The 7,577-nt window shown below is 40.2% G+C and overlaps 1 pseudogene; it reads right to left on the bottom strand.

Moving 5' to 3' along the window:
• Nucleotides 1-2,966: 2,966 nt before the first annotated feature.
• On the bottom strand, nt 2,967-4,046 carry LOC100726850 (farnesyl pyrophosphate synthase-like; annotated as a pseudogene).
• Between the last annotated feature and the right edge of the window lie 3,531 nt (nt 4,047-7,577).

Here is a 7,577-nt window from a genome sequence, read left to right as displayed (position 1 = left end):
AACAATACAAAAAATCAATGAATAGAAAAGTTAGGTCTTTGAAGAATTAAATAAAAGAGACAAAACCTTAGCCAATCTTATCAATAAAAAAAAAAAGGAAAAGACTTATTCATGCAGATAGGAATTAAAAGGATAAAACAACAACATATCCTGAAGAAATGCAAAAGATTATCAATGCCTACTTCATGAACTTGAATTCAAATAGAATAGAAAATGCAGAAGAAATGGACAGATTCCAAGACACTTATGAATTACCAAAGCTGTTTCAAGAAGATATAAAAATTCTGAGTAACCTGTTATCAGTCAATGAAATTGATGTTGTAAGTAAAAATCTATCAACAAAGAAAAGCCCAGGCTCTGATAGATTCACTGCTGAATTCTACAAGAAATTTACAGAACTAGTACCACTACTTCTAAAACTCTTAAATGAAATTGAAAGGGAAGCAATACTACCAAATTCAATCCTGGAAGCAAACATTACCCTGATACCAAAACTAGAGAAGAACCCAACCAAGAAAGAGAACTATGGGCCGATTTCTCTAATGAACATAGATGCAAAAATCCTTAATAAGATACTGGCAAACAGAATGTAGCAAGCCATCAAGAAGTTTATACACTATGATCAAGAAGGATTCATTCCAGGGATGCAGGGATGTTTCAACATATGCAAATCAATAAATGTAATACATCAGATTAACAGAGCCAAAGACAAAAATCATATGATCATCTCAATAGATGCAGACAAAGCATTTGACAAAGTCCAGCACCCATTCATAATAAAAACCCTACAGAAAATTAAAATAATGATCTTTCTTTCAATCTAGTAAAAGCCATGTATGACAAACCAACAGCCAACATCATACTAAATGGGCAAAAACTAAAGCTTTCTTTCTAAAATCAGAAACAAGACAAGGATGTCCAGTGTTTCCACTCTTATTTAATTTTGTTCTGAAAATATTAGCCAGAGCAATTAGATATGAGAGAGACAGAAATAAAAGAAATAAGGACAGGAAAAGAAAAATTTAAATTATCATTATTTATAGATGATATGATACTCTACATAGAAGACCCCTAAAACTCTACCAAAAGACTCCTGGATTTAATAACTGAATTGAGTAGCATAGCTGAATATAAAGTCAACACTCAAAAATCAATAGCCTTCCTGTACTTGAATAACAAATTCACTGTGAGAGTAATTAAGGAAACAACACCTTTCACAATAGAATAAAAAAAGAAATAACCTAGGAATCAATCTAATGAAGGAAGTAAAAGATCTCTACTTTGAAAATTACAGTAACCTGAGAAAAGGAGATTGAAGAAGATATCAGAAAATGGAAAGATATCTTTTGCTCTTGGGTAGGAAGAACCAGTATAGGAAAAATGACCATACTTCCAAAATTTAATGTAATCCTAATTAAATTCCAACAGCATATCTTACAGAATTAAGACAATCCTAAAATTTCTTTGGAACCAGAAGAGCCCTAGAATAGCAAAGACAATTCTGGGCAACAAAAGTAAGGCAAAGGCATCACAATTCCTGACTTGAAATTATACTACAAAGGTACTTTTATAAAAATAGCATGATACTGACAAAAAAACAGACCTGTGGATCAATGGAACAGACTGGAAAATACAGAAACAACTCCAGACATACTCGGTCACCTTATATTTGACAAAGGTGCCAAACACATTCAGTGGAAGAATGATAACCTCTTTAATAAATGAGGCTGGAAAAACTGACTTTCCACACGCCAGAGATTAAAGCTGGAAGATAGAATAGGTAGAACTCTTGAAGACATTGATGTAGGCAAAAACTTTATGAAACAAACCTGTCTCTGCTATGAATGTGGGTTCATCTTCTGACCCGCATAGTCAGGAGTAGTCCAAATCTCAGGACTACCTTAATTACCTCTCATGTTCTATTTGGGTGGGGAAAGCTTTAATCATTCCAAGAACATACAGACAAACACTAACACACATTGATAGCGCTGGCTTGAGGCAATTTTAGTAAAATCCATGAGCAAATTTTTGCGTGGTGTAGCTCCTGTTTCCTAGATGAGCCCTTGTCTTTGATTGTTTTGTGTACAAGTCAAGCATTGTTTACCAACAGTTCAAACAATTGAATGAGTTATGGCACATAGTAATGTTTCCATTGTTGTCTTCTGGTTTTTTTTCTGGCTTCAATTATTTTAGTCCTCTGGTGCCCTCTATTGTGTAGAATGACCACTTCCATCAGGGCTCAAATAGCCTTTAGAAGCCATTAAAAAGGCTGTTAGGAGCCCTCTTTTTTATATTTGAAGTCAGTATAAATGGTAACATTTTTGTCCTTTTCCAGCAAAATAACTCTTGTCAAGGCTATTAGTTTTGCCTGCTGGACTGAGATTCTTGGTAGGCAGAGGCTGGGCTGTTATAGAATCTAGAGTTACCATTGTGTATCCTCTTTGTTGGACCCTTATTAGTATAACCATATGATTGGGATGGGGGTGCCTGGGTTTACTGGGAGGAAGGTAGCTGGTTCAGGAGTGTTTACTGTCTCTAGATTTATGCAGGGATTTTTACATAAAAGTCCCAAAACCAAGCAAACCTCGGATCTGACAACCAATGGTGCCCTCTCTGGCCCATCAGTTCTCCCAAAGTCAACTTAATAGTTTTCTGCATCTGCAAGGCAGTGGCAGCAGGTGTCCTAAAGCATAGAGGGCATCCTAGGGATATAACATCTAAATTTGATAAGTATATTGTCAGTCAATGTTAAGATCTCATGACTTAGGCCATTTGTTTTATTTTTTAAAATTTATGGACATATAGGAAGGGTTATATCTGATAGTCTTAAGGCTGGGCTCTGATTAGGGTCTCTTTGATTAGTTTAAATGTTTTCTCCTGGTCAGCTTTTTCTTTTTTCTTTTTTTTAGGGTTACATGATAATTTAATGAGTGCCTCCCTCCCTCCCTGCCCTTGTGGTCTCCAGGTCACTTTTTCCACTTGTAGAGCTTGTTTGCCAGCATTAGTAAGATGGCTTAGGGGAGTGGTACAGCAGGCTGATGAGGTGGTTGTAACTGTCTTCCTCACACCTCAGGAACACGCCAGGCAGATCCAGCTTCTGTACATTGCTCTCACCCTGACCACCTTCTCAGCATCCTTCTGCCTATAATTCTGCAAGATCTAGTGCTGCTCCAGACATTGAACCACTAGCCAGCTGCATTTGTTGTCATGTCAGTATCTATCTTTCCCATCACACTATGGTCCCCAAAGAGGTCAAGGAAATCATCCTGGACAGGGGCAGCAAAAGAAGGATGAAGAAAAGAAGAAGTCGAGGTCCATTCTCTCTGCAGTTTCTGTTGGGCCTTCCTACCTGGATCTGGAAGAACTTGCCCATCTCCGTCAAGAACCTCCTGGTGCTGTTGTGCTCCTTCTCCCCCCAGCAATGTACATGGTAGCAGCCCCTCAGGCAGGTAGGAGTACAAGGTCCTGGGGTGTATGCCTGACCTCTGTCTGATAGGTAGTCTGCAGGAAGAGCTCAAGCAGGCTCAGGTAGTAGAACTGCTCCTGGCAGTAGAACTTAAGCAGGTAATAGAAGATTCCAGGAGAGCATCATTGACAGCTTCCAAACCTATGCCTGGCTTCTGATACCAGCAGACCAGTTCCACCCACCAGCCCACAGTCAGGGCCCACTGCAGACCATCTCTGTCCTGTTTCCTTGGCTCCACCAGCTCCTAGACTGCTATTAAGCACCATCTAACCCTGGTTGTTCTTGCCTTCAATGGCATTATACTCTAGGACCTCCTTGAGCCGAGCAATGACATCTCCTATTTCTGGGTCCCCTGTCTCATCTTTGGTCAACACCCTGACAATCTAAGAGAAGTGCTGGATCAAATTCTGCATATCTTGACTGTAAACATTGGATTTCTGCTCTCTGTTCATCCTGAGAACGAGTTTCTATTCTGGACGCTATTCCTTCTTGGTCTCTCCTGGTCAGCTTTTCAGGGGAGCTCTTCTCCCCTTTGGTAATTTATTGAACACAGTTTCTATTTTTTGTTGTGTTACCTCCTCTGTTTGTTGCCACAGCCTTAGTGTCACAATGGCCATTAGTTGTCAGCATTTTAGTACCCATTTTGCATTTTTATGAGCACATTTACTTTTTGTCTGTGATTGCCTATTGCTTTTATTTCTGTGGCTGGGCCATTGTTACTGTTAGGTGAGTTAGCTGTGTAGTTGTTTGCAAAGGAGGTAAACTTGCTTTGTAGCCCTGTCTCTATGTTACACTAAATTGTCTCTAGGGTTACCCCTGTTTGGTGTTTTTCCTGTCTGTCTGCCCCAGTCACTTCTGTTTTTTTGCGCTACAGTTCCTCCAGTGACTGCATGTTCTGTTGGGCCTTCCTACCCAGATCTGGAAGAACTCGCCCATCTCCTTCTATTTGTCTATTGCTGCTACCACGTACACTGCCAGGAGAGAAGGAGCACAACACCATTAAAACTCCAGTTTTGGTTTGTTTATTTGTCTCAGCTTTCGTCTTCATGCACAGAGCCAGTTTTATCTCTACTTGATTCTTGTGTGGACTTTTTGTTATAACTTGGGCCCTGGTATAAAATCCAAGGAGGCAAGAGACCGAAAATTTAGGTGGCAAAGGCTTTATTTCCAGGCCTGGCGACGAGTCTCTGGGAGCCAATTTGGAGACTGTGTCCCAGAGACTGAAGGGAGGACTTTAAAAAGAGGCTGGAGGAAAAGGGTGGGGGGAGAAACAAAGAAACTGGCAGAGCCATCAAACTTGTTGACCTGAGTCTGGAAACTGTATTGCTGTCCACTTAGCTCTGACAATCTCGGGAGTTCCTGGTGTTTCTCAAATTACTCCCATCCTACAGACTGACATTATCTCGGAGTGGCACATCTGCAGCAATATTTGGGGAAGAAAGTGGACAGTTAATTATCCCAGGACAGCTCGTTTTCGCTAGTGGGTGCAAAGGGGTCAAGAGTTACAAGAAGCTGAAACTTAAGTTTTACAAAGATCTGATATCTAACTCATTTGATGCATACAGAACAAAAGGAAAGCACCGATTGGGGTTTGGGCCATAGTATTTCCTGGTAATTTCTTTGAAGCTAAACAGTTCTTAAAATTTGGGGCAGGCTCATTTTATGACAGATCATCACCGGGTCGGGAAGAGGTCAGCAAAAACCCAAATTCTTTATGGCCTAGATAGATAGGTGAGGGGAGAGGGAGGCAATAAGGCGCCATACAGAACAGAAAATGGCGGTTATGTGTCAAGGTCAGGGTAAAGGGTTAAACTCATACGCAAATCTCTCTGCACACAAGCAGGTTACTTTAAACAAGTGTAAATTAATGGGCCATTCTAGTTTTCTTTAGCTCTTTAGCGGAGAATAGAGGTGCCTAACAGTGATTAACAACCCTTGTTAGCTTGTTTTAGCACAGCTTCTGTAGTTTGTAGAGGGCAACAATGGTTAACATATCAATTAGGTGAGATTCTTGCAATTCTTTACAGAGGAGAGTATTGCTCAACATATCAATTAGGTCACTTAACATATTAGTTAGGGAAAAAGGATAAAAAAACACGTTTAGTAAGCCACTTTACAGGTTTGCTCTAATACACATATAACGAAGCTATTTTCTTAGAGTACAACACTTTTCTCTGGCATTTGTTCTCACAAGCATTAAGCCTACTTTCGCGTTTGTTTCCTCCACCCGTATACAAAGAGCCTGTAGTCCACCTTTAGCCTTACCACACTGGTGCCCAGTTATCTCCGGTGATAAGTGTACCATATGGGTGTCCTTTTTGGTATGTAGCATATTGTGTTTGGTTGTCTTCACCTGTTGAGTCTCGGCTTGAATCTTTGCCTCTGAACTCTGCTGCCAATGAAACTCTTCCTGGATACTGTTTTTGCGTTCTTTCCCTGTCATCTGTAGTTGCTCCTGGGCAGCCTCTTGGGCCAGTCTGTAGTGCAGCTCACTGCTCCTGCAGTGCTGCGTCTCTTTTACCTTGGCCTTCTATCATTTGACTTCCTCTAGTTAAGCCTTATGGCTTCTTCCTTAGTTGTCTTCTGTACACGTTCTTCATCCTCTCAGTACCACTATTTGTCTTTTGTTACTGTCAGTGCCAAGCAGCCCCCAATTTTGCCTTTTTCTTGTGCAATGTGTTCTCAGCATTACTGCAGATGTGTCTCAGCTGCTGTTTTAGCTCTGTCCTGCTAGCAGTAGCTTTCTCAAGGCTCACTTTTAGGGTGAGGATCCTTTTTATTCATCACCATTATGTCAAGTGTGTTTTTCAATCACTCCCTTTTGTTGCTTGAGTTCATTTTGTGATGTCTCACACAGCTGGGCAAGGTGCTTGTCAATGTCAGCCACGTGCTGTTTTCTTTATCCTTGTGGCCCAAAGTAATCTAGGCATGTAGTTTTGGAGTAGGACTCTTTACAACAGGGGAACAGGACAGTTCAGAAGATACAGGAACTTATGCTTGGACCTTTTGTCTTCCTATGACACATCATGCCACTAAAATGGTCTTGTCTCAGACTCTGGTGGTTCCATAACAGTTGCATATTTAGAGTGGCCCAATGGACTGTGTCATCACTGAGTGTGTAGTTTTACTATCTACCAAAGCCCATAATTGGACTACTCTTCATTATGACTTTGGCTGTTGGGTATCTAAGGGGATGGAGCCTGATCTGGCCTACTACCCTTCAGGTTCTGTGAGTCCAATGAAATCAAGGATCTGGTTTTTTTCTTGGGGGCAATAGCTTTTTGCAGGCAGCCTCTTAGTTTTGGAATTTTTATCACCACCTGTGTTACCATTTTTGGGCATCTATTTTCCCAGTGCCCATATTTTACAACACATATTGATTCAAATCTAGTTTTGGTCAACTAGTAAAGCCAGGCTCCATTTGACTCCTGTTTTGTCAGTGTCCTTGTCTTTGTCCCTAGTGATATTTTCTGAGTGCTGCTGTCTGCAAATCAGATTTTGTTATAAGCCTCTAGCTTTTTGATTGTCCACCTGGTCAAAATTTACATACACTTTGGTAGTCACCTCTGAAAGCTGTCACATTCATGCCAGCAAAACCCTTTGGCTTTTGTCAGTGAGCAGCTACACAGGGCCAAAGTTGTGTGGATCTAGTCTGAAGTATATTTAGGCATTGGTCAATGTAGGGAAACTGATCCTGATGTCTTGATAATCCTTTGCTCCTAGTCACCACTAATTTTTTTTTTCCTGGCCAGTTCTTCTCCATCCCCTGGGCCAGGCATTTACCACCAAAGGAGAGCCAATCTATTTTATAGTGTTTGTAACCTCTGGGGGAACGGTGATAGTCAGTTCCATTTCATAGTTTCGTGTATAGCATCTTTCAAAGCTAGTCAATATATATTTTAATGGAATCATTTTTGACATTTTTCCTCCCATATTTACTCATAGTTTTTACAAGGAATAACCTGAACTACATCAAATTAACTATTAAACTATTTCCATAAGCTTTCCTTGATAGTCTCGTCATTTTTTATCTCAATAGGACAAAACTTTCATCACACAAAATTCTCATATCAAACGTGTATTTCAGTATTTATAGCTTTACTATTTTTTT

The sequence above is a fragment of the Cavia porcellus genome, unplaced genomic scaffold, assembly GCF_034190915.1.
Source record: "Cavia porcellus strain 051 isolate PalLab524CR breed Dunkin Hartley unplaced genomic scaffold, mCavPor4.1 scaffold_31, whole genome shotgun sequence".
Lineage (NCBI taxonomy): Eukaryota > Metazoa > Chordata > Mammalia > Rodentia > Caviidae > Cavia > Cavia porcellus.
The sequence above is the reverse complement of the archived record's forward strand: the minus strand, read 5'-3'. Positions and strand labels throughout refer to the sequence as shown.